This window comes from Palaemon carinicauda, chromosome 11 (genome assembly GCF_036898095.1).
Source record: "Palaemon carinicauda isolate YSFRI2023 chromosome 11, ASM3689809v2, whole genome shotgun sequence".
In the NCBI taxonomy this organism is placed as follows: Eukaryota; Metazoa; Arthropoda; class Malacostraca; order Decapoda; family Palaemonidae; genus Palaemon; species Palaemon carinicauda.
This window is the reverse complement of record NC_090735.1, coordinates 122,370,809-122,396,126: the sequence shown is the minus strand read 5'-3', so window position 1 is coordinate 122,396,126 and position 25,318 is coordinate 122,370,809. Positions and strand designations below refer to the sequence as shown.

The 25,318-nt window shown below is 39.3% G+C and overlaps 1 long non-coding RNA gene across 1 annotated transcript in view; it reads left to right on the top strand.

The window, feature by feature from the left end:
* The window catches only part of LOC137650152 (uncharacterized), a 407,979-nt gene that overhangs the window by 2,681 nt on the left and 379,980 nt on the right, over positions 1-25,318 (top strand). Inside the window, exons 2-3 of the long non-coding RNA XR_011045931.1 lie at positions 14,117-14,282; positions 16,797-16,954. This is a non-coding gene — a long non-coding RNA (uncharacterized lncRNA). The remainder of the gene's footprint in view (positions 1-14,116; positions 14,283-16,796; positions 16,955-25,318) is intronic.

Genomic DNA, 25,318 nt, shown 5'->3' with positions numbered 1-25,318 from the left:
TGTTACAGGGTAATGTAACCTAGGGAAAAATACCGTCATTATATATATAAATTCATATCTTCAAACAGGCAGGCCCATATATTGTAAAACGTAGAATTTTAATGTTTGAATTGTTCACTTCCTGCAAGACAGGTTGCCTCGCGCTTGTTCCCAATGATTTGCGTTTTCCCATGGGACCGGTTGTGTGCTGCTATCGCAAAGCCATATAATAGCTTGCCACGGTCTGGAACTTACGACCGTTTACAGCAATTGGGAACTTACGATCAGTTACAGGTTGGAAATCATGCGACCAAGAACCACATGATCTGCAATAATGATCGGAGTTTACACTCATGCCTCAAGAGTGGGTCACTTTTGATCCCCTAGGGAACTAGTTCAGCTGTTTCAATTACCTGTTCCTTCACTGCGATCCTACCGTAGAAGTGTAGGTGGAAGGAATCACTGAAGCACATGATTATCAGTCTGGCATACTGTAGTTGCTCAAGACTTAGGTCATTCCCTCTGAGTGGTTTCGTAGGAGGAGCAGCGCTGTACAGTACTGAACGCTTGATCCCCAGGAAAGAATTTTGGTACGGGAGTTCATGATTCCAGCACTTGAACTCGTATGACGTTGGCAGAAGCCTGCTTTATTTTCTCTACTTGGAATATCCTGCGGTAGAAAAGGGAAGAGGACTTCAGTAACACCATAGACAAGAGCTTCCATCTTGCTGATACTATTCCTGACTCTAGATCTTCCCACTTTGCCTGATCCATGACGAGTTTTTCCAGACCAATATTTTCCTTCAAAATGTTGATGATTTCTCAATTCTGATCTTGGCACTCTTACAAGCACCGAGATGCTAAATTATTTGCTCGCAGGTGTCGACAATAATCTTCTCCAACCAAGGTTTCTTAGGAACAAGGTTCCAGAGATGGCTATCCTTAGGTCTGCTTGGTACAGCAATTCCAACTTCCTCTTGCTAATGGAATTTCTATCACTATAACTATTGATAGCATCTTAGTTTCTGGTTTTTCGCAGACCATGTCCTCAATCGATCAGACAAGACGAATTCATACTTACAATACGGTCTCAACATCCGAATCCTCCGTCATGGAATCTACTTATACGGCTAGTCCCCAAGTTACATTGAGGTTCGATCACTGGCCGATCACAGCTATACTTCAATACTGTACAACCCATGGTTTTTCAAAGCTCACGTACAAGGAAGTACGCTGATTTGATCCGATCAAATGCCAGAAACAAAGGCTTTTTGAAGCACTATTTAGATGCCACATGGGCCATTTGAAACCAATGGAAACGGAAGACAATTGTCTGCCAGACAAGGGATTCAAGGACACAGTACTGTAGTCTAGTCCCTTATGGAATGCATTGCAGAGTTGGTGCAAGATTTCTATCCTGGTTCCCACGGAAGGAATGACATCATGATGGTAATGGTCCACTGATCAGTTATTGCTAAGGACTCAGTCCCCTCAGGGATAACCAGTGCGATATCCGCATCACACCTTCAGCAAGCATTGAGAAAGAGTCTAGTGACTTACACATGCTCTCTCTTTCTTGGGAAAGCTTGTACAGCATTCCTTTTGTTCACTCAGGATCTGACCTTCCACATGGAGAGATAGAAGGAGGAAATACAAAAAGGATCACGGCATACAGCTTCTATGAGCGAGTACATACTGGTCGGTATGAGGAGTGACTTAACGTTCGAGATCTGCTTGTTGATGTTGCTCGGGAGATCCGTGTTACTGTATAGTCATAAGTCGTAGCTTGACAATGAAACAATATCCAACAGATTTTGTAGATTTGAGAACAAAGCCCTCGGAAGAATAATGGGAGTTAAATGGCAGGATAGGATTAGAAATGAAACTACATGTATAATAGATTACTCGAGTGCCATATGTTGATGAGATCATGGCGAGGATTAGATAGAGATGGTTTGGGCATTCTCTTCGCACTCCCCAAGAAGAGTTGGGAGACCCAGACCTACATGGCTGAGGACTATGAAGCGTGAAGAAGGAGATGATTTAAAGTCAATAGGCATGTTAGATGATGATGATGATGACATGGGGTTAAGTTTGCTCCAAGGACTGCTACTAGTGTACTCGTAGCTCATAACAGTAGGGCGTTGGAACTAAATGCAAAGTGGTAGGTAGTAGGTTGGCCAGGCCACCAGCTACTTGTTGAGATACTACTGCTAGAGAGTTATGGGGCCCCTTTGACTGGCCAGACAGTACTACATTGGATCCTTCTCTCAGGTTACGGTTCTTTCCCTTTGCCTACACAGACACCGAATAGTCTGGCCTGTTCTTTACAGATTCTCCTCTGTCCTGACAACACTGAGATTACCAAACAATTCTTCTTCACTGTAATTGTTCAGTGGCTATTTTTCCTCTTGGTAAGGATAGAAGAGACCCTTTAGCTATGGTAAGCAGCTCTTCTAGGAGGACACACCAAAATCAAACCATTGTTCTCGAGTCTTGGGTAGTGCCATAACCTCTGTACCATGGTCTTCCACTGTCTTTGGTTTGAGTTCTTTTGCTTGAGGGTTCACTCGGGCACACTATTCTATCTTATTTCTCTTCCTCTTGTTATGTTAAAGTATTTATAGTTTATATAGGAAGTATTTATTTTAATGTTGTTACTGTTCTTAAAATATCTTATTTTTCCATGTTTCATTTCCTCACTGCGCTGTTTTCCTTGTTAGGGCCCCTGGGCTTATAGTATCCTGGTTTTCGAACTAAGGTTGTAGCTTAGCAAGTAATAATAATAATAATAATTATGTGATTGATTCATTTCGCTGTTCTCAAGTACGTGGACATGTTATGCAATTCGCACATTCTCGGGTGGCTGGCAGGCTTATATTGGTCACGCGTGCGGACCCATGCACCTCTCTCTCTCTCTCTCTCTCTCTCTCTCTCTCTCTCTCTCTCTCTCTCTCTAGGTTTCCCCAGGTCACGTGATATAGCCGATGTGATCCGCATGTACAGTACTCATATATGGGATTCTCCGCCCATATTTAAGCCCCGCCTCCATTTTAAGAGACCTGCTCATTATATGTTTTGTTCGTTTTTACATTCGCGTGTTTTCGTAGCAACTTCGCCTTACTTGCTTCACGCGATGTTCTTAGATATGAACTGTCATTTGTGAAGATACTCAAAGACTTTTGACTGGTTCTTGGTATAGAAATACTTTTTATATCAATGCAGGGGTTTCGTCAGGGGTGATGACACGGGACTTGTTGCTAGGGTTAAAGTTGAGCTAGTGCCTATTGACTTTAAATCATCTCCTACTTCACGCTTCATAGTCCTCAGCCATGTAGGTCTGGGTCTCCCAACTCTTCTTGGGGAGTGCGAAGAGAATGCCCAAACCATCTCTATCTATTGTCTTGCCGGATTAATTGGGTGTTATTATTATTATTGTTGTTGTTATTATTATTATTATTATTATTACTACTAGCCAAGCTACAACCCTAATTGGAAAAGCAACATGCTATCACTCTAATGGCTCCAATGGGGAAAAATAGCCCAGTGAGGAAAGGAAATAAGGAAATAAATAAACGATATAAGAAGTGATGAACCATTAAAATAAAATATTTTAAAAACATTAACAACATTAAAACCGATATTTCATTTATAAACCATAAAATGACTTATGTCGGTCTATCAACATATTTTTCATACCTTTGACTACTTCGTTTCAAAGGTAATTTATAGTTTTAATTGAGCTTATTTGTACTGTACTTTAATATTTTATTGTATAATTGAACACATCCTTAGGTATGAGTATTTTCATTATAGCTTTTGTTATGTTGTACACAGTTTTTGAATAGGACAGTCTACAAGAGCCGGGGTTATGAAGGATTCTGCTTCTGAAATTATTGTAACGTACGGTATATGGAATTTTTGTTTCCTGTACGCCACCCGTCAAATATTATGGCCAAGTATTTAGAAAGATATGCACACACTTACCAGAGTATGGCTACTGTCTTTCCTCCCTACCAGAAGAGCTGGTAGCTGACCGTGACCGGAGAGATTATATATATATATATATATATATATATATATATATATATATATATTATATATATATATATATATATTATATATATATATATATATATATATATATATATATATATATATATATATATATATATATATATATATATATATATGGCTCATTTTCCTTTAGCTTACACATACACTAAATAGTCTGGCCTATTCTTTACATAGTGTCTCATGTCCTCATATACCTGACAACACTGAGATTACCAAAAAGTAATTCTTTTTTTTTAATCAAAGGGTTAATTACTGCACTGTAATTGTTTAGTGGCCATTTTTCTCTTGGTAAGGGTAGAAGAGATTCTTTAGCTATGGTAAGCAGCTCTTCTAGGAGAAGGACACTCCAAAATCCAACCATTGTTCTCTAGTCTTGTGTAGTGCCATAGCCTCTGTACCATGGTCTTCCACTGTCTTGGGTCAGAGTTCACTTGCTTGAGGGTATACTCTCTCTCTCTCTCTCTCTCTCTCTCTCTCTCTCTCTCTCTCTCTCTCTCTCTCTCTCTCTCTCTCTCTCTCTCTCTCTCTAAATCCCGTTTGAAAAATATATGTGAATCCTGAGAGACTGACCATAAATATATATATATATATATATATATATATATATATATATATATATATATATATATATATATATATATATATATATGATCAGCACCCAAGCTAGGACCAAGGAGGGCCAGGCAATGGCTGCTGATGACTCGGCAGATAGACCTATAGGCTCTCTCAAACCCACCCCCCATCCTTAGCTCACAAGGATGGTGAGGTGGCAGCAACCAAAGAAACTGTAGCGTTTGAGCGGGACTCGAACCTCCAGTCTGGTGTTCAGCAGTCAGGGACGTTACCACATCGGCCACCACAACCACATTCATTATCTTCTTTTCCTGGTCCTATACGCCTAATGACGCAAAGATGTGAAATAAGTCTTTTAAGATGTGAAATAAGTCTTTGGATAGCTGATATTTAGATAGTGCAACATATTTAGGTATACGCAGCATGTTTTCCCGGCGTATTACTTCCTAAGGAATCGATTTATTCACGAGTGTGTCTCCCACCTTGCTATTTTCGGAGTAGCTTTTCAAAGAGCCCATCTCATCTGTTTGCCGGTGTCTATAAAAAGAGTGGGCGTTGCCATAAAGAGAGCAATGTTTTAGAGTTCTCGGCTATTGTTATTTTATTATATATTTCCACGTGTCAAACGACTGTTGGAATGAAACCACTAATTTTTTTAGTGTTTTATTCTCTTTGATTTATTTGTTTTGTTTTGAATAGCCATGTTTAGGGAAACGGTTTATTGAAATGAAAGTTCTTGAGACTAACTGGCAACTGTGAGGTAGGCAGGTGGTTGTCATGGTAGCAAGGCTGGCAAGGGTCGATTGGTTCTCTCTCTCTCTCTCTCTCTCTCTCTCTCTCTCTCTCTCTCTCTCTCTCTCTCCTCTCTCTCTCTCTCTCTCTCCGGATGAAATATAATGTATTAACGTAGCGTGATGCTGGAGAATTTCAATCTTAGAGAAACCCATATTCGTTAAAAAAGATATTTGATTTTTTATCTAGTATAGGTCTATGTAAATTTCGGGTGTGAAATACCTGTGTGCTAATGCACACATAATGATTGAATATTCTTCTAGAGGTAAAAAGTTTCTTTAGTTATAGGTCTTGAGTCAACACAGTCTCGTGTACCCAGATTGGCCTGGGAGCCCGTGTTTTGCGGTCGGTATATATATATATATATATATGTATATATATATATATATATATATATATATATATATATATATATATATATATATATATATATATATATATATATATATCTATCTCATCATCTACGCCTATTGAAGCAAAGGGCCTTGGTCAGATCTCACCAGTAGCCTTAATCTTGAGCTTTTTAAATAAATACTTCTCCATTCATCATCTACTTCACGCCTCGTAGTCCTCAGCCATGCAGGCCTGGATCTTCCAACTGTTCTAGTGCTTTGTGGAGCACAGTTGGAAGTTTGATGAGCCAATCTCTCCTTGGGGAGTACGAAGAACATGTCCAAACCATCTCCATCTATCCCTGACCATGATCTCATCCACATTTGGCACTTGAGTAATCTCTCTTATAGTTTCATTTCTAATCATTTCCAATCCTGCCCTGCCATTTAACTCCCAATAACCTTCTGAGGGCTTTGTTCTCAAATCTATGAAATCTTTGGGATATTTCATTGTCATACCACGACTCATGTCCATACAGTACCACCGATCTCACTAAATTATTATTATTACTATCCAAGCTACAACCCTAGTTGGAAAAGCAAGATGCTATAAGGCCAGGGGCTCCAACAGGGAAAAATAGCCCAGTGAGGAAAGGAAATAAGGAAATAAACAAATGAAGAGAACAAATTAACAATAAATCATTCTAAAATGAGTAACAACGTCAAAACAGACATGTTATATATTATTATTATTATTATTATTAAATGCTAAGCTACAACCCTAGTTGGAAAAGCAAGATGCTATAAGCCCAGGGGCCCCAACAGGGAAAATAGCTCAGTGAGGAAAGGAAACAAGGAAAAATAAAGTATTTTAAGAATAGTAACAACATTAAAATAACTACTTCCTATATAAAATGTAAAAACTTCAACAAAACAAGAGAAAGAGAAAATATATAGAACAGTGTGCCTGAGTGTACCCTCAAGCAAGAGAACTCTAACCCAAGACAGTGGAAGACCATAGTACAGAGGCTATAGCACTACCCAAGACTAGAGAACAAAGGTTTGATTTTGGAGTGTCCTTCTCCTAGAAGAGCTGCTTACCATAGCTAAAGAGTCTCTTCTACCCTTACCAAGAAGAAAGTAACCACTGAACAATTGCATTGCCATAGTGAACCCCTTGGGTGAAGAAGAATTGTTTGGTAATCTCAGCGTTGTCAGGTGTATGAGGACAGAGGAGAATCTGTAAAGAATAGGCCAGACTATTAACTATTAACAACATCAAAAACAAATATGTCATAAATAAACTATAAGAAGACTCATGTCCGCCTGGTCAACAAAAAAAGCATTTGCTCCAACTTTGAACTTTTGAAGTTCCACTGATATATAGTCTGATTTTTATATGTAATTTCAGGCTATTTGATTTCCAGATATTACTTAGCTTAGCCATTGTCTGATTTGCTCTTTTCAATATTTCCCTAAACTCCAATTCTAAAAACCCTGTATTGGAGATCATAGTTCCTAAATATTTAGATGATTCCACCTCATTAATCCACTCCCCTATCAATAATATTTCATCTTCCATTGCATATTCTGTTCTCATCATTCTCTCTCTCTCTCTCTCTCTCTCTCTCTCTCTCTCTCTCTCTCTCTCTCTCTCTCTCTCTCTCTCTCTCTCTCTCTCTCTCTCTCTCTCTCTCTCTCTCTCTCTATTTATCTTGAGCCCAACCTAATGTGATATTTCATGCATTCTGTTAAGCAAGCTATGCAAGTCCTGTGGCGTTTTACAAATGACAGTTTCATCAGCATACTCTAGGTCAACTAATTTTCTGTTACCAATCCTTCTCCGCCATCTCCAACTATTCTATGCATTACGAAATCCATGAGGAGGATAGACAACATAGGTGACGACACATTCCCTTGGAGTACTCCACTGTTCACTGGAAAATTATATGATAGGACTCCATTAACATTAAATTTGCACTTGATATGCTCATGAACAGACTTAATTAAATTTACATATTTAATAGGAACTCAGTAACGCAGGACTCCACAAAATTGGACGTTGCACAGTATCAAAAGCCTTTTCATAGTCTACGAATGCCATTATTATTATTATTATTATTATTACTACTTACTAAGCTACAACCCTAGTTGGAAAAGCAGTATGCTATAAGCCCAGGGGCTCCAACAGGGGAAATAGCTCAGTGCGGAAAGGAAAAAAGGAAAATAAAATATTCTAAGAAGAGTAACAACAATAAATATCTCCTATATAAACTATAAAAACTTTAACAAAACAAGAGGAAGAGAAATAAGATAGGAGAGTGTGCTCGAGTGTACCCTCAAGCAAGAGAACTCTAACCCAAGACAGTGAAAGGCCATGGTACAGAGGCTATGGCACTACCCAAGACTAGAGAACAGTGGTTTGATTTTGGAGTGTCCTTCTAGAAGAGCTGCTTACCATAGCTAAAGAGTCTCTTCTACCCCTACCAAGAGGAAAGTGGCACTGAACAACTACAGTGCAGTAACCCCATTAAAAGTATATTTCTATATATACTACACATTGCTGACTACATGTCTCAAAATGAAAATTTGGTCCGTACAACTCCTACCTTTTCGAAATCCTGCTTGTTCATCTCTCTGCTGCCATAGATCTTTTTATAGTTTATATATGAAATATTTGTTTTGATGTTTTTAGAATATTTTATTTTAATTGTTCATTACTTCTTATATCGTTTATTTATTTCCATATTTCCTTTACTCACTGGGCTATTTTTCCCTGTTGGAGCCATTTGGCTTATAGCCTCTTGATTTGGAATATCTGTTTTAATGTTGTCAATGTTTTTAAAATCTTATTTTAATTTCATTACTTATGTGGTTTATTTGTTTCCTTATTTCCTTTGTTCAGTGGGATATTTTTCCGTGTTGGAGCCCTTGGGCTTATAGCATCTTGATTTGGGTTATCTGTTTTAATGTTGTTAATGTTTTTAGAATATTTTATTTTAATTGTTCATGATTTCCCATATCGTTATTTTTAAATATTTTATTTTAGTTCATTACTTCATATATCGTTAATTTATTTCCTTATTTCCTTTCCTCACTGGGCTATTTTTCCTGTTGGAGCCCTTGAGCTTATAGCATATTGCTTTTCCAACTAGTGTTGTAGCTTAGCTAGTAATAATAATAATAATAATAAAAATAATAATAATAATTATAATAATAAAACCGAGTTATGTTAATAAATGCAAAAGTTTTATTAATGATTATGGTGTTCTTGTGATTCTTGGAATGATTTCGAGATAAAAATTCAAGGAATGGACCGTTGAGGGTGTATGGTGTAACCAAGTCCCTTGGGTGTAACCATTTTGGAGTCACCTTAATAGAATTCTCGTGAAGAACAGTCTGGTCTGATCCTTCCTCGTCCCACGAGGGACTTTGATAAATATGTGAATGAGTTGCCAATGTTGTGAATTTCTATTTTGATTTTAAACCTATTCATCCATTCTCCCTTAGTTATCTGGCTCCATTCTCCCTTAGTTATCTGGCTGTGTATCTAATGTTTGCCCACCGAAAGTGGTTAAAATAGGTGATATTTTACCTATGACAAATTGATATTTTTCGTGAAAAACAGTTTTAGTCCTTCATTTTCATCGGTGGCATAGGACGAGCCACACTGCCAGCTGATTTGAGTTGCCACTTTGTGAATTTCACCGGTGAATATTAATAATCCTTTAATAGTTTCATTGACATGTTTCAATATCTGTTTGAAATTCTCGTAGTTTTAACACGGCAAGAGAAAGTATATACCTCTGATGTGAGCAAAGGAATATACTTATGCATACCGCAAGCGGTTAAAAGTATGATTGCATACCTTGCTTGCCTGGTAGACACTGGAGAGATGCCAGCTAGGGAATTTACGACGGATCTGAATGACCAATGAAAATATATTGCATTTGCGTTAGTCTGCGTGAATGAAAGAGTATGTCTGACCCTTACTTCTTTCTTCATTCTCCCCTCTCTTAGGGAAGCAGCATCCTGGTCCTCGCATAGCTGACCTCGACCTCTGCAGGTAACCCATGCTTCTTTGTGCTCCTAGTATTAAGCTTAATACTGTTGCGTCTCCTATACCCTGATGAGGTGGTATTGGGAGCGTCCTATCCTAGAATTCCTATCTGAAGGTCTCAAGGTCAACTTCATAGGACGAGTCACACTCTCCTCCACACACTGCTTATGTAGGCCACTCGTTCCTAGCGATGCTGGGAACTTGTGAGGTACAGGGGCTCCGTCTCTCTAGTGCTGCTCACTGAGGGATCGAGCCCCCGGGCAAGCCGAAGTCAGTAAGGCTGGGGACTTTCCACCCTTCCTAAGGGGTAAGTCACCAAATGTAAATAGCGTGGTTTGTATTTCGGTTACGGAACAAATGACAAATTCGAAGATAATTTGTATTTTTCCTACCCATACAAACCTTAGCTATTTACACATATGTGCCCGCCATCCGTGACCCCCAAGTCAAGTTCTACCTCTAAGTGAAGTGAAGCAAGTCACCGGGGTGTGAGGGGGGGGGAGGGGTAGCAAGCTACCCTTCCCCTAACCCCCGCTAACTAGCGCGGGGGTAATTAACCCTCGTTAAAACTATTGGCTCGTCATTTCAGCTGCGCTAAAAGGTAAACCCAATGTAAATAGCTAAGGTTTGTATGGTTAGGAAAAATACATATTATCTTTGAATTTGTCATATCAAGGTATTCTGGGGGGCTACTTAAGGGCTATATAAAAAACTTAATAAACAAATTTGAAACTTGCCTAAGTATTTTTCATAACATCCAAACCTAGCTTTTTTTTTTTTTTTTTTTTTTTTTTTTTTTTGACACAATCCATAATTCTTTGCAACGTCGACCCACGATGGCCCTTCAAAGCAGATTACTCAGTGATGAAGGTTCTATAAGCAAGGGTGTGAATGCTCCAGGAGACTTTCACAACCTCCTGCAAGACGTGACCCTTATTGCACAAGTAGCAGAAGGTTGAGGGCATTGTTACCTGGTTTCAGTCTGCATGAATGAAAAGGAATGACTGGCTCTTTTTCTTTTCTTCATCCTCCCCTCTTATGAGGAAAGCAGCAGCCTGGATCCTCTGCACAAGCTGACCTCAACCACTGCGGGTAAAGCACACTCCCTTGTGTACCTAGTATTGTGTCAATACTGTTGTGTCCCCATTCCCTGGCGAAGTGGTAGTGGGAAAGTCTTGGTCCAACCGTTTTCCCTTCAAAGTCTCTGAATAACTTTCACCTTGACAGTCACTGCTTATCTCAACACACAGCTTACATAGGCCGCAGACCTTGCATAGCAAGGTTTAGCGAGGTGTAGGAACTACTTATATTTGGTACCAACATATTCGATACAAGGAGCCCCCATGTAAAGCCAAAAAGCCGGATTGGCAGGGACGTCCACCCTCCTAATTGGTGAGTCACCCCTAATAAATAGCGTAGGTTTGAATTCCAGTTACGGAACAAATGATAAATATGTAGATGATTTGTATTTTTCCTAACGATACAAACTTTTAGCTATTTATACAAACTTACTTGCCAACCCTATCGCCCTTGAAGTCTTACCTCCAAGCAAAGTGAGCCAAATCACAGGTGTGTGAGTGGTAGCAATCTGCCCCCCGCTAACTAGCGGGATGGGTAGTTAACCCTCACTAAAATTTTAATGGCTCATCCTTTCAGTTTCACAGAAAGTAATACCTCTAATAAATAGCTAAAGGTTTGTATCGTCAGGAAAAATACAAATTATCTACGGATTTGTCATGTATGCGGCCCACTCTTCACTTGACTATAATGCCAACTGGCCGTATATATCATTGAATAAGAGGAATTACTGTTGCAGCATCTCTGTGGAGTTTTGATTAGTGGCGCTGCAGAAAAGTGTGTGAACAAGTAGCATGTGTCACAGTGGTTTATAACCCTTTTACCCCCAAAGGACGTACTGGTACGTTTCACAAAACTCATCCCTTTACCCCCATGGACGTACCGGTACGTCCTTGCAAAAAAATGCTATAAAATATTTTTTTTTCATATTTTTGATAATTTTTTTGAGAAAATTCAGGCCTTTTCCAAGAGAATGAGACCAACCTGACCTCTCTATGACAAAAATTAAGGCTGTTAGAACAATTTAAAAAAATATACTGCAAAATGTGCTGGGGAAAAAATAACCCATTGGGGGTTAAGGGTTGGAAATTTCCGAAGAGCCTGGGGGTAAAAGGGTTAATCTATTGGCGCACAAACCAGAAATGCACCACCCTGGAGCTTGTGATCCATTGTCGTGTGATCAGCCTTTTATTCTCCACCAGGAGTAGACTCTTGCACCCGTGAAAGCACATGCTAGGAGAAAACGACGTATTGATGATGAGCCTCCCAGAAGAGCATAGAGGCACTTCTCCATCATGCGCACATCCAGTCCCTTTCCTCACACCATTGGAAGATCCTGGATGTGCAAGCAAGAGGCACCCATCAGAACTTCATATCTTCACTTAGCAGTTAGGGGAGGACAGTTTTAAGTGTATGAGGGACACAGCTCACCCTCTATGCTCTAGGGCAAGGGCACAGATGCTATTATCCCCACTGAAAGCACCAAGGTTCAGGGGAAAGTACAGACACACTCCCATTAAAAAAGTTTATCGCTCAGATAAGCAGATTACCCCAGAGAGAGTGGCACATAAGGGGGGTGTCCAGTAATCCTTGTAATCCTATTCTGATAACTACATAATTCTGTTAAATTATTAATATTGTTGTAATTTTTCTAGTTTTCTTAAAATATTTCATCTTAATTTTATATTACTTCTATGTTGTTTTTAACACTTCTAGAAGGCTAAAATTATTGGCTTACAGTACCAAATGCACTCATTGCACAGTCTTCACGATGTTTACAACGACCCCAAACCTCTTGAAGAGGCACCAAGATCGGTAATTGCTAATCCACATCTCCACCCCTTCATTTTAGAGGCAAATAGGTGAGGGATAGGAAAGCCATGTATTCCTGAAGGAAGAACACTTGTCTGTCTCCAAGAGACGCGCTTTTTCGACTTGTGGTACAACGGCCCCACCTCAATCAGTGGCTGAAAAGCAACCGAGGCACTGAATCGCAGGAGCCTGTCGAGTAATGCCCTTGGAGCCGACTTTGAACGAGCCTAAGGAAGAGTAGTCATCTTTCGCTGGGATGGAAGCCATTTGTATGGAAGCAGCCGCAATGTCAGCCTTGCAGGCGACTTCCTGGATTGACCAGTGGTCCGGTACTATGTCATATTTTGTGATATCTAGAGATCTAATTGATCCTAAAATGCTCTATATGAGTTAGTTCTTTAGGGGCTGAAAGCAGTGGAGTTTTTATTGCACCAGTGGGCCTACCTGTGGAGAAACTGGATACTAAAATGCAGGTACGCAGGTATTGTCAAAGTCGCTAGACAAGTTGCATCCAGGAAAACCCAGTATTCTGGAGAAGTACAGTACTCCACTTGAAGTGGAGGAGTGGGATAAGGCTAGTTGGGTCTCCTCCTACAGGAGACCCGCTACCTTTTAGCAGCCCCATCCTACGGCTACGGCTGCAGAACCGATGCAGTTGCAGGAGAGAGTGAGACAACGCTGTAATGGCCCTTGAACCTACAAAGGACCAGTAGAGGTGGTCCAGACCTTTTGCCGAAGACCTCCCAAAAACAGGGGAGGATGAGGCAGGATATAATGCTCTCCCTGCCTCCTACAGGCAACTACCATTGGCGCTACTGCCAGCACCTTGTTAATTTCTGCAGCAGGCGTTTCCAGCTTTAGCCGAAATCATACCCAATACTAAAGGACTTGGTTTTTTATAGCTAGGAAAAATACTAATTAATTTTAGAATTTGTGATATTCAATGTGCAGAATGCATAATATTTTCAACCTTGGAGTCAGAGGACATATGGTATACTGAAGTTATCTGAATAATTTAGAATTTTGTGTTTTTGTATGTATCAAGAGTAAAAATAACCATAACATAAAAAATGTTAAAAGCCTTGTGACAATTATTGTGTTTTAAAGAATTGTGGGAATAAATTTTGACATGAATTTAAAACCACCTGTGACATCCACAAAGTTTTTCTTTTACTATATTTTGACATATATATCTGGTAGAGACATCTTGGCTATAATTTGTCCACTTCGATATGGTTACTCATAACAGTATTTTGTTCTTTGTGATCTCATTATCATTCAGTAATAAATATTTTTCTTGTATAAACAGCTAGTATGTTAATTACAATACAATATACAGTATTGTAAATTGTACTTCATCTATTAGTTTTGATTTATGCATTAAAGTTTTACTTATATACTTTTCATTCTTTAGGGAGGCAATCATGGCAATGCTTCTACAGTTCATCATCACAATGGGGCCGGATGTTCGTGTCGTAATCAAGACCAACACGATGGCTTCATCCCCCAGTCAGTTTTCTGGCATTCCTCAATCCTGACTTCGTCGTACCATCTTCCTATACTCTAAATGAGGTTAGAATGTGAGTCAATATTGTATTTTAATGTTGTTACTCTTTTAAAATATTTTATTTTTCCCTGTTTCCTTACTGGGCTATTTTCCCTGTTGGAGCCCCTGGGATTATAGCATTTTGCTTTTCCAACTAAGATTGTAGCTTAGCAAGTAATAATAATACTGGATTAATGACAAAAGGCCAGAAACTATCATAAGAACCTTTATTGATGGGTGGGTCACATTTTTGGAGCACCATGTAAAATACTTTCTGATAATGGTGAAGAGTTCCAGAATGATAAAATGAGAAGAATGACTGGAATGTGGAATATAAAATTGTTGGCAGCAACAGCAGAATTGCCATGGAGCAATGGATTGTTCGAGAAAACAGTTGGGATCCTAAAAAGAAGTCTGAGGAAGATGTGAGTTGGCCAATAGCTTTGAGATGGGTGGTATGTGCAAGAAACTGTTTAGTAAATAAGGTAGGACTTTTGCCTAACCAGCTAGTTTTTGTGGTAGAAATCCTGCTCTACCAAACTTAGTAGGGGAAGAGACTTCAAATCCAGCTAGTTGAGAGATAAGGGCAGAAGAAGGGGTAGTAAGGGGTACCAAACTTAGTAGGGGAAGAGACTTAAAATCCAGCTAGTTTAGAGATAAGTGCAGGAGAAGGGGTAGTAAGGGGTACCAAACTTAGTAGGGGAAGAGACTTCAAATCCAGCTAGTTTAGAGATAAGTGCAGGAGAAGGGGTAGTAAGGGGTACCAAACTTAGTAGGGGAAGAGACTTCAAATCCAGCTAGTTGAGAGATAAGGGCAGAAGAAGGGGTAGTAAGGGGTACAGTACTTTAAATGTAGTACACAAGGCTAGACAGGCTTTCATCAAAAATGAGTCTTGCAGCAAACTAAGAATTGCTTTAAATAGAAAGGTAAGAGAACATAAACTTGTGGAGGTAGTTGTTGGAGATGAAGTTTTATAATAGAGAGGATGAAAGAGAATGGGGAGGGCCTGCTGAGGTAGTAGGAGTGTCAGGTTAGACAGTCATAGTAAAACATGGTAGTTCATTGAGAGAGATGTTTAGGATACACATTACAAGAGCTCGGGTAAAGTAACAGAAAAAGAAGGATTGTCAGAGGTTAATGGAAATAGGGACAACCGTATGAACGATGTAACATACATGAGACAAGTGATTATCGGGAATAAGAGGGTAGAGAATAGAGAGAGATGATGAAAAAGTGGAGGAAGACTTGACAGAAGAATGACCTAAGTTGAGAAAATGGAACAGGGTTAGAGCAGTAAATAAGGACACCCTTCAAATAGAAGAAAGGTCAGTTTTAAGTTTGGCTGGTAAAAGATCTAATAAATACTCGAGAGGTGCATGCAATGTACAGGATTCTTCTACTGGTGGCAAAGAGTGATAATCCTGACAGATTACAGGAATATTGAAAAAATTGGGTAGGAAGGAGAGGTTTTGTTAGGTTTTGAGAATAAGCAGGTGTTAGAGGCTAAGGAAAAGGAATTACAGAGTTGCAGAGAAAACAATGTACAGTATATGAGGTGGATGATACTGTGCAAAAAGCTTTAACCAGAAGGTGGATATTCACTGAGAAGGTTAAAAGGGGTGAAAAGATATGTAAGGCCAGGTTGGTTGCTAGACGCTTAGAAGAAAAAATGCCGAACTGGGAAAAAAGATGCTCCTACAAAAAAAGATAAAAGGAATTGTTATACGTTAGATGTGAAAACAGCATATTTGCAGGGTGATCAAATACAGAGAAAAGTATATTTGAAACCACCAATTGAAGGAGATTGGATTGGTTTATGGAAAAGGCAATTGGAAGGCTAAGAGAGAAATTTAAAGTGGGTGAACAAGAAAGTAAAAGTTTCAAGTACCGTACATAAGAGTAATGGTAGAGCAGAATGGAAGGAGGACAAATATCAATTAATGGAAATATGTCAACTCTGTGAAGGAATCAGAAGCTAGACAATATACTGGTAACAGAATACTAAGTCAGAAGGAACTAACAGTATAGGTCCGTGGTTGGACAGCTTAATTGGATATCTTTGCATACAATTCCTGAAATATCTTATAACGTGAGTGAATTACGTAGGCATAAGTAAATAGGCAATATTGGGATTAGTGAAGAAACAAGTAGTTTACATGATGTCACAGTGACGTCAGGTCACGTGTTTTTGTTAGTGAAGGTGATTGTCGGAGAAGTGGTCATCTGATTGGATTCAATAGAATTGTGGAAATAAATTTTGACATGAATTTAAAACCACCTGTGACATCCACAAAGTTTTTCTTTTACTATATTTTGACATATATATCTGGTAGAGACATCATGGCTATAATTTGTCCACTTCGATATGGTTACTCATAACAGTATTTTGTTCTTTGTGATCTCATTATCATTCAGTAATAAATATTTTTCCTGTATAAACAGCTAGCATGTTAATTACAATACAATATACAGTATTGTAAATTGTACTTCATCTATTAGTTTTGATTTATGCATTAAAGTTTTACTTATATACTTTTCATTCTTTAGGGAGGCAATCATGGCAATGCTTCTACAGTTCATCATCACAATGGGGCCGGATGTTCTTGTCGTAATCAAGACCAACACGATGGCTTCATCCCCCAGTCAGTTTTCTGGCATTCCTCAATCCTGACTTCGTCGTACCATCTTCCTATACTCTAAATGAGGTTAGAATGTGAGTCAATATTGTATTTTAATGTTGTTACTCTTTTAAAATATTTTATTTTTCCCCATTTCCTTTCCTTACTGGGCTATTTTCCCGGTTGGAGCCCCTGGGATTATAGCATTTTGCTTTTCCAACTAAGATTGTAGCTTAGCAAGTAATAATAATACTGGATTAATGACAAAAGGCCAGAAACTATCATAAGAACCTTTATTGATGGGTGGGTCACATTTTTGGAGCACCATGTAAAATACTTTCTGATAATGGTGAAGAGTTCCAGAATGATAAAATGAGAAGAATGACTGGAATGTGGAATATAAAATTGTTGGCAGCAACAGCAGAATTGCCACGGAGCAATGGATTGTTCGAGAAAACAGTTGGGATCCTAAAAAGAAGTCCGAGGAAGATGTGAGTTGGCCAATAGCTTTGAGATGGGTGGTATGTGCAAGAAACTGTTTAGTAAATAAGGTAGGACTTTTGCCTAACCAGCTAGTTTTTGTGGTAGAAATCCTGCTCTACCAAACTTAGTAGGGGAAGAGACTTCAAATCCAGCTAGTTTAGAGATAGGTGCAGGAGAAGGGGTAGTAAGGGGTACCAAACTTAGTAGGGGAAGAGACTTCAAATCCAGCTAGTTTAGAGATAAGTGCAGGAGAAGGGGTAGTAAGGGGTACCAAACTTAGTAGGGGAAGAGACTTCAAATCCCGCTAGTTGAGAGATAAGGGCAGAAGAAGGGGTAGTAAGGGGTACAGTACTTTAAATGCAGTACACAAGGCTAGACAGGCTTTCATCAAAAATGAGTCTTGCAGCAAACTAAGAATTGCTTTAAATAGAAAGGTAAGAGAACATAAACTTGTGGAGGTAGTTGTTGGAGATGAAGAGTTTTATAATAGAGAGGATGAAAGAGAATGGGGAGGGCCTGCTGAGGTAGTAGGAGTGTCAGGTTAGACAGTCATAGTAAAACATGGTAGTTCATTGAGAGAGATGTTTAGGATACACATTACAAGAGCTCGGGTAAAGTAACAGAAAAAGAAGGATTGTCAGAGGTTAATGGAAATAGGGACAACCGTATGAACGATGTAACATACATGAGACAGAAGTGATTATCGGGAATAAGAGGGTAGAGAATAGAGAGAGATGATGAAAAAGTGGAGGAAGACTTGACAGAAGAATGACCTAAGTTGAGAAAATGGAACAGGGTTAGAGCAGTAAATAAGGACACCCTTCAAATAGAAGAAAGGTCAGTTTTAAGTTTGGCTGGTAAAAGATCTAATAAATACTCGAGAGGTGCATGCAATGTACAGGATTCTTCTACTGGTGGCAAAGAGTGATAATCCTGACAGATTACAGGAATATTGAAAAAATTGGGTAGGAAGGAGAGGTTTTGTTAGGTTTTGAGAATAAGCAGGTGTTAGAGGCTAAGGAAAAGGAATTACAGAGTTGCAGAGAAAACAATGTATATGAGGTGGATGATACTGTGCAAAAAGCTTTAACCAGAAGGTGGATATTCACTGAGAAGGTTAAAAGGGGTGAAAAGATATGTAAGGCCAGGTTGGTTGCTAGACGCTTAGAAGAAAAAATGCCGAACTGGGAAAAAGATGCTCCTACAAAAAAAGATAAAAGGAATTGTTATACGTTAGATGTGAAAACAGCATATTTGCAGGGTGATCAAATACAGAGAAAAGTATATTTGAAACCACCAATTGAAGGAGATTGGATTGGTTTATGGAAAAGACAATTGGAAGGCTAAGAGAGAAATTTAAAGTGGGTGAACAAGAAAGTAAAAGTTTCAAGTACCGTACATAAGAGTAATGGTAGAGCAGAATGGAAGGAGGACAAATATCAATTAATGGAAATATGTCAACTCTGTGAAGGAATCAGAAGCTAGACAATATACTGGTAACAGAATACTAAGTCAGAAGGAACTAACAGTATAGGTCCGTGGTTGGACAGCTTAATTGGATATCTTTGCATACAATTCCTGAAATATCTTATAACGTGAGTGAATTACGTAGACATAAGTAAATAGGCAATATTGGGATTAGTGAAGAAACAAGTAGTTTACATGATGTCACAGTGACGTCAGGTCACGTGTTGTTGTTAGTGAAGGTGATTGTCGGAGAAGTGGTCATCTGATTGGATTCAATATGTTTGATCTATATTGGTGGTGGGCATGACGCTCTCTTGTCCGTATTGGCTCATATGTATCTAGTGATGGAATTGCTTTTGTCTTGACAAGCTGACATCAGATAAAGAAGGTAAATATGGTAAAAATGATAAATTTATCATAAGCAAGGGAAAAATGAGCCGTAATCAGAGAAAGGGATCCAATGTAGTACTGTCTGGCCATTCAAAAGACCCAATGGAGCCTTTGTAGGGTGACGGCCAGATTCGTTTTCATTCATAGAAAATGGGACTATTATAAAGTGGGGTGGAATGTGGCCTTCATTCTAAAATCGAGTTCGTAGAAAACTGGAATATTCTGAACTGTGGCCGTCGTTCTAAAAACGATTTTGGCGGGAGAAGCTAACTTAAAAAACCCACCTAACCTATGCTAAAAGCCGTATCCTTACCCAGGAGGGCTTCGCCCCCCCCCCCCCCTTACCTACTACGGGAGCGAGAAGATTCGTGGCCGGAGTAAGAACTCGAGCCACAAATTTTCAGGTAATTTAGGGTTTTCGGCAAAAAACATAAAAGTGTGCGTTTAAGCACATATTTAAGATCCGTAGACCATTTCCAAACGTTTTTATTCTATACAAGATAACAGTCGGAGCGATAATAAGCAAATTAGGACGCTTGGCCGTAGCGCTACAAACTACCCGACCCAATAACACCAGCGGTATTATCTCAACGGGAAGCTGGAGCCCTGGCCAAGCGGTCCCTTTTTTTTAGGATTGGTTGAATCCTTTTCCGGTTAGTGCTATTTCGATTCCCTACTTCAAGAGGCTGATGCTTTATTTTATATTCATTGTTCATTACTTCTCATGTAGTTTATTTCCATATTTACTTTCCTTATTGGGATATTTTTCCCTTTTGGAGCCCTTGGGCTTATTGCATCTTGCTTTTTCAACCAGGCTTGTAGCTTAGCTAGTAATAATACTCTAGTGCTATAGTATGGTATTGTTCTGTCGTATATCCAAACTAATAAATAAACTAGCTGTAATGGCACCACCAGCCACCCGTTGAGATACTACCGCTAGAGAGTTATGGGGTCCTTTGACTGCCAAGACAGTACTACATTGGATCCTTCTCTCTGGTCACGGTTCTTTCCCTTTGCCTACACTTACACCGAATAGTCAGGCCTATTCTTTTCAGATTCTCCTCTATCCTCATACACCTGACAACACTTGAGATTACCAAACAATTCTTCTTCACCCAAAGGGTTAGCTACTGCACTGCAATTGTCCAGTGGTTACTTTCCTCTTGGTAAGGGTAGAAGAGACTCTTTTAGCTTTGGTAGGCAGCTCTTCTAGGAGGACGCTCGAAATTCAAACCATTGTTCTCTAGTCTTGGGTAGTGCCATAGCTTCTGTACCATGGTCTTCCACTGTCTTGGGTTAGAGTTCTCTTGCTTGGGGGTACACTCGGGCACACTATTCTGTCTTATCTCTCTTCGTCCTGTTTTGTTAAAGTATTTTTAGTTTATACAGGAAATATTTATTTCAATGTTACTGTTTTTGAGATATTTAATTTTTTATAGTTTCCTTTCCTTATTGGGCTATTTTCCTTGTTGGGGCCCCTGGGTTTATAGTATCTTGCTTTTCCAACTAGGGTTGTAGCTTAGCAATTAATAATAATAATATATTTTGCTTTTATCCCTTTGAGGGTGGAGATACCTTAATGTGGTGAAAGGGTTTGCGTGTTGCCACGATCAGAAAGGCTGTATTAGTCAGGGCCTGCCATAGTAGGTTGGTTTGCTGTGAGCGTTCAGACGAAAATCTCCCATTACCGATCTGCACTGGCCAGCGTTGTGATGAAAACTGGCCGATCGCCAGACGTGAATTGATGTCTTGAGGCCTATGTCCGGTAGTGGACGAGAAATGGCTGCATTTCTTGTTCGTTGTATTGTTTTTATCTCTTTAAAGTATTGCATCTGCTGCATCAAAGAAAACTGTTCATTGGAGCTTAAGCATCAGTTTTGATGGAGACTTTGCTGTTACTAATATGCCAGGATGATTTTTTGATCTTTGTCTTCGAGCTCATTAAATCATTCGATAAAATCTCTGATAATCCCACTTGGAACTGTTCATCAATATCTACTCTCTACCTACTTGAAAAATCCATTTTAGTTTGTTTTCTGTAGTAGGAGAAACATTAAAAATTCTTAGATGTTTGCTTTGAAGGTCTAGCCATAATACCTTATTACATGTCGTTAACTTATTCTAAGAGATGAGACTAGCGCTGTGACTTGTTCCATACAACCTACCTTCATTTTATGAAAACCAGTTTACCTATCAATTTTTTTTAAGCCATTACTTTTACCGGTTTTTCAGTTTATATGCTATTCCCATTCCCTTACTTCCTTTCCTCTCTGGGCTACTTTCCTAGTTAGAGCTCTTATGCTTGTAGCAGCTTTTCAAACTATGGTTGTAGCTTGGCTAGTAATAATTCAGTACTTCATTGTTGTACTATAGAAACCCACTTAAGGTTGTGTAAAACCGTATAAAATGGAATGTGTTTTTGTATATAATACTTGAAGAAAAGTGATGTACAATCGAAACTTTTTATATGGAATTGATTTAAATGGGTGATACAGTACTTAATTTATGATCCCGTGAGGCAGGAATTTTCTATGTGCATCCCATCAGGACCAAGCTTGGCTCTCTTCTTTCATATTCCTGTCCAATGTTTCTTAACTTGTCAATGCCTAGTGGCCTTCCTATTTGTAGTTTATGATACAGTATTTATATGTCTAGAACTCTTTCAGTTAAACAGCTTATTTGTTCTAATTTTTTGGAATTTCCTTTGGTATAATTTGGTATCCTTGGGTTCAGTTGCTGGCCTTGGTGTTGCTTTTTTAGTAGTTTTAAATCCTTTCTTTTTGCATCAAGAAGCAATTGTCTTAAGAGATGTTGTACAGCATGCAGGCGTTTCCTGTAGGTTGCATGACGGCACCAGATGGGGTCTCGTATAATTGTCCTATTGCCTTTTATTTCTTTTTCATTAAGATACTAAATTCTGCCGCTATGTTTCCTTGATATTCATTACTAATAACATGTCCTCCATCTTGTGTTTCCTTTGTTTTGAGTCTTCAAGTGGCAAAGCATTTGTTGCTGCTGTATGATGACATCTTTGTATGCGTTGTTTTAAATTTTGGGAAATTTTAGATGTGTGATTGGGAAAGAAATGTTAACTAGACTGGAGTGTGTCTCCCTTGTGTAATACTGTATTTTTGGGTCTGTATTTGAAGTAAATCCCAATCCAACTGCTCTAGCCTTGCTCATCATCATCATCATCTCCTCCTACGCCCATTGACGCAAAGGGCCTCGGTTAGATCTCGCCAATCGTCTCTATCTTGAGCTTTTAATTCAATACTACTCCATTCATCATCTCCTACTTTGCGCTTCATAGTCCTCAGCCATGTAGCCTGGGTCTTCCAACTCTTCTGGTGCCTTGTGAAGCCAAGCTGAACATTTGGTGAACTAATCTCTCTTGGGGAGTGTGAAAAGTGCACACTTGCCTTACTAACATTTGAAAATATCAGTTTCTACTTTTGTTTTTGTGAAACATGTAAAACAATGGCAATATTTTATAGTTTATAGGAGAGTTTTTTTTACTCTTGAATACATGCCTCATTTAAGAACCATCTTGGCATTGCAAGTCTGGTATTTTGAATCATTCTGTGAATGCACGTGCTGTCACAACCCATAGCACTACTTTGCTTTTAGTTTTTCATAATACTCATTAGTCATCATTATATCTTATTGTGCCAACATTATATTCACTGTATGGCGGCCTAATTACATACATAGTCACAAATCTGTACAGAATGGCCCCTGTTCACACCCATTAGTGTAACCTAATCATTAAATTGGAATTTTCTACTTTCACAGGGTTGCTGCCGTGAAGCTGCTAGTCTTCCATTTCGTATGGTTATTCCCTGTGGAACATACAGTAGAAGATGGATATGAGGAAATGTGTAAACAGACATAAGAGAAGATGAGTATTGTAAGTACTGATGAATTTGGTGATTGGAATAGAGGATATTTTAGAATTATTAATTCATTTTCAATATTAAACTTACCCGATAATCATGTAGCTGTCAACTCCGTTGCCCGACAGAATTCTACGGGAGGGATACGCCAGCTATCCCTATACTAGAAGGGGGTGTACTCACAAGCGCCACCTGTGGCCAGGTACTACAGTACTTGTTGTTGACGCCACCTCACTTTTTCCTCTGTCGTGCTTCCGGCAAGACGTTCTTGGATACGCTTATGATTTTGGAGTATTGTTCACGGTTTGGTGAAGTATTTCTCTAAAATTTGCAGCTATTCGCTATACTAGAAACTTCTATATTAGCTTAGTTAGCTTTTGGAATTATTTTAATTATGGTGACGAAGAGAGTATGAACTCTCTTTCACCTTTAATGGCCGACCCTTCCCTTATACGGAAGTGTTGGTGTCTAAGAGAGTATAGACTCTCTTTCTTAATTTTGCTTAACAAAAGTTATAGATTTATTTTATATCTCTCCGCCTTTTATAGGCCTCTTCGATTAACTTCCTTTTATTATAAAATTATTAAAATTAATTTTTATATTTGTTTATATTCGACCTTTCCTAATGGTAGGCGGTCTTTTCTTGTACCGAAGTTAATTAACATTGAGCCCGTCATTTCGGTTTTACCTGTTAACATATTATGCTATTTTAATGTTTTTGAAAGAATTTCTTTGATAGTCTCGTACTGTTTTCAAAGTTGAACTAACGTTTTGTTTTGTCTCTGCAGTTGTTGACGTTTCAGAACGTTCAACTTGCGCTCTATCGTTACGATAGAGAGAGAATTTTCACGGTGTCACGTTGCAGTAAGAGTAACCGTGTCTAGCGTTTTGTTCATTCTTTCTTAACTTAATGGTTTTAATTCTACAAAGGAACTTTTCATTTTGGGAAATATTTTCCTTTAACAATAATATGTTTTAACGATATATATGATTGGGCTCTTCTCTCAGGTTCTAAGTCAAGAGAGAGAGAGAGAGAGAGAGAGATAGAGACGGAGGGAGAAAGAGGAGGATAAACGTTTCGTTCAAGCGAGTAACGTTGTTATCGTTTTTGCTCTTCTCCCTAGTCTCTTTAGGGGAAGAAGGTAAACGTTTCTAGAGTTTTTCTTGTTCTCAAGTTTTATGCGGTGAGAGATTTTAAACGTAGTTTATTTGATCTAGTGTTTAGTCTCTTTCCAGCCACTGAATTATTTATCTTTCATTAGATTTTTCTGTTACATTGTAATTCTGTTTTCGCAATTACTAACTTTTGAGAAAGGATAGAATTGCGTGTTTCAGGTACAAACCACTTAAAGTTTCGAGTTCAGTGAAATAAGTGCAAACAGAAAATCAAAAGTGATAAGTGATTAGCGCAAAGTGTGTCAGTGTTGTGCGTGAGGGTACTTCTGTGCGTGCCAGTCGTCCTCCCAGTCCGGGACCTCTTGCAAGCTCCCAAGCCCAGGGGAGAAGCAATGTCGAAGGGCAAAAGGGTTCGGCAGGCCTTGATCGGCGCACAGAAGTATCCTCGGTGGTTGCGGGCATGTCTTAAGAGACCGTCACTCCCACCCGCAGACGATTGAGCCCTTATTTTGCTCGTCTGCAGAAGAAATTTCGGGGAGAAAACGCTGGTCTCAGGTCTCAAGACCTCTTAAACGTAAAGTCCAGACCTATGCCAGACGTACGAAGTTAGAGTTCAACAACCCGGATGCAGTCATTGGGTTAGCTCTGACTCTCCTCAGTCTCAGGTGACTGCACACCTCCTAAGAGAGGTAAGGCGATGCCACAACAGACCTTATCGTCTGTTGATCCCAAGACGACTTTGCTGCAGTCCATGCAGTCGCAGCTTGGGGTCTTAATGCGTGAGTTTCAGGCTGAGAAGGTTACACCTCCTCCTGCGAACGCTCCGCCTCTCCGCAGTCCAGTCTGCCAGGCGTACGAAGTTGAGGTTCCTCAGGCTACCTTTCCGCGTTCTGAGTTGCCAGTTACCAGCGGTGTGCAGCAACCTCCGCCTCCTCCTGCGAGAGCTCCGCCTCACCGCAGTCCAGTCTGCCAGGCGTACGAAGTTGAGGTTCCTCAGGCTACCTTACCGCGTTCTGAGTTGCCAGTTACCAGCGTTGTGCAGCAACCTTAACCTTCCTTAAGGCAACCTCAGCAATGGGAGCAGGAGTCTTATGCCTTACTT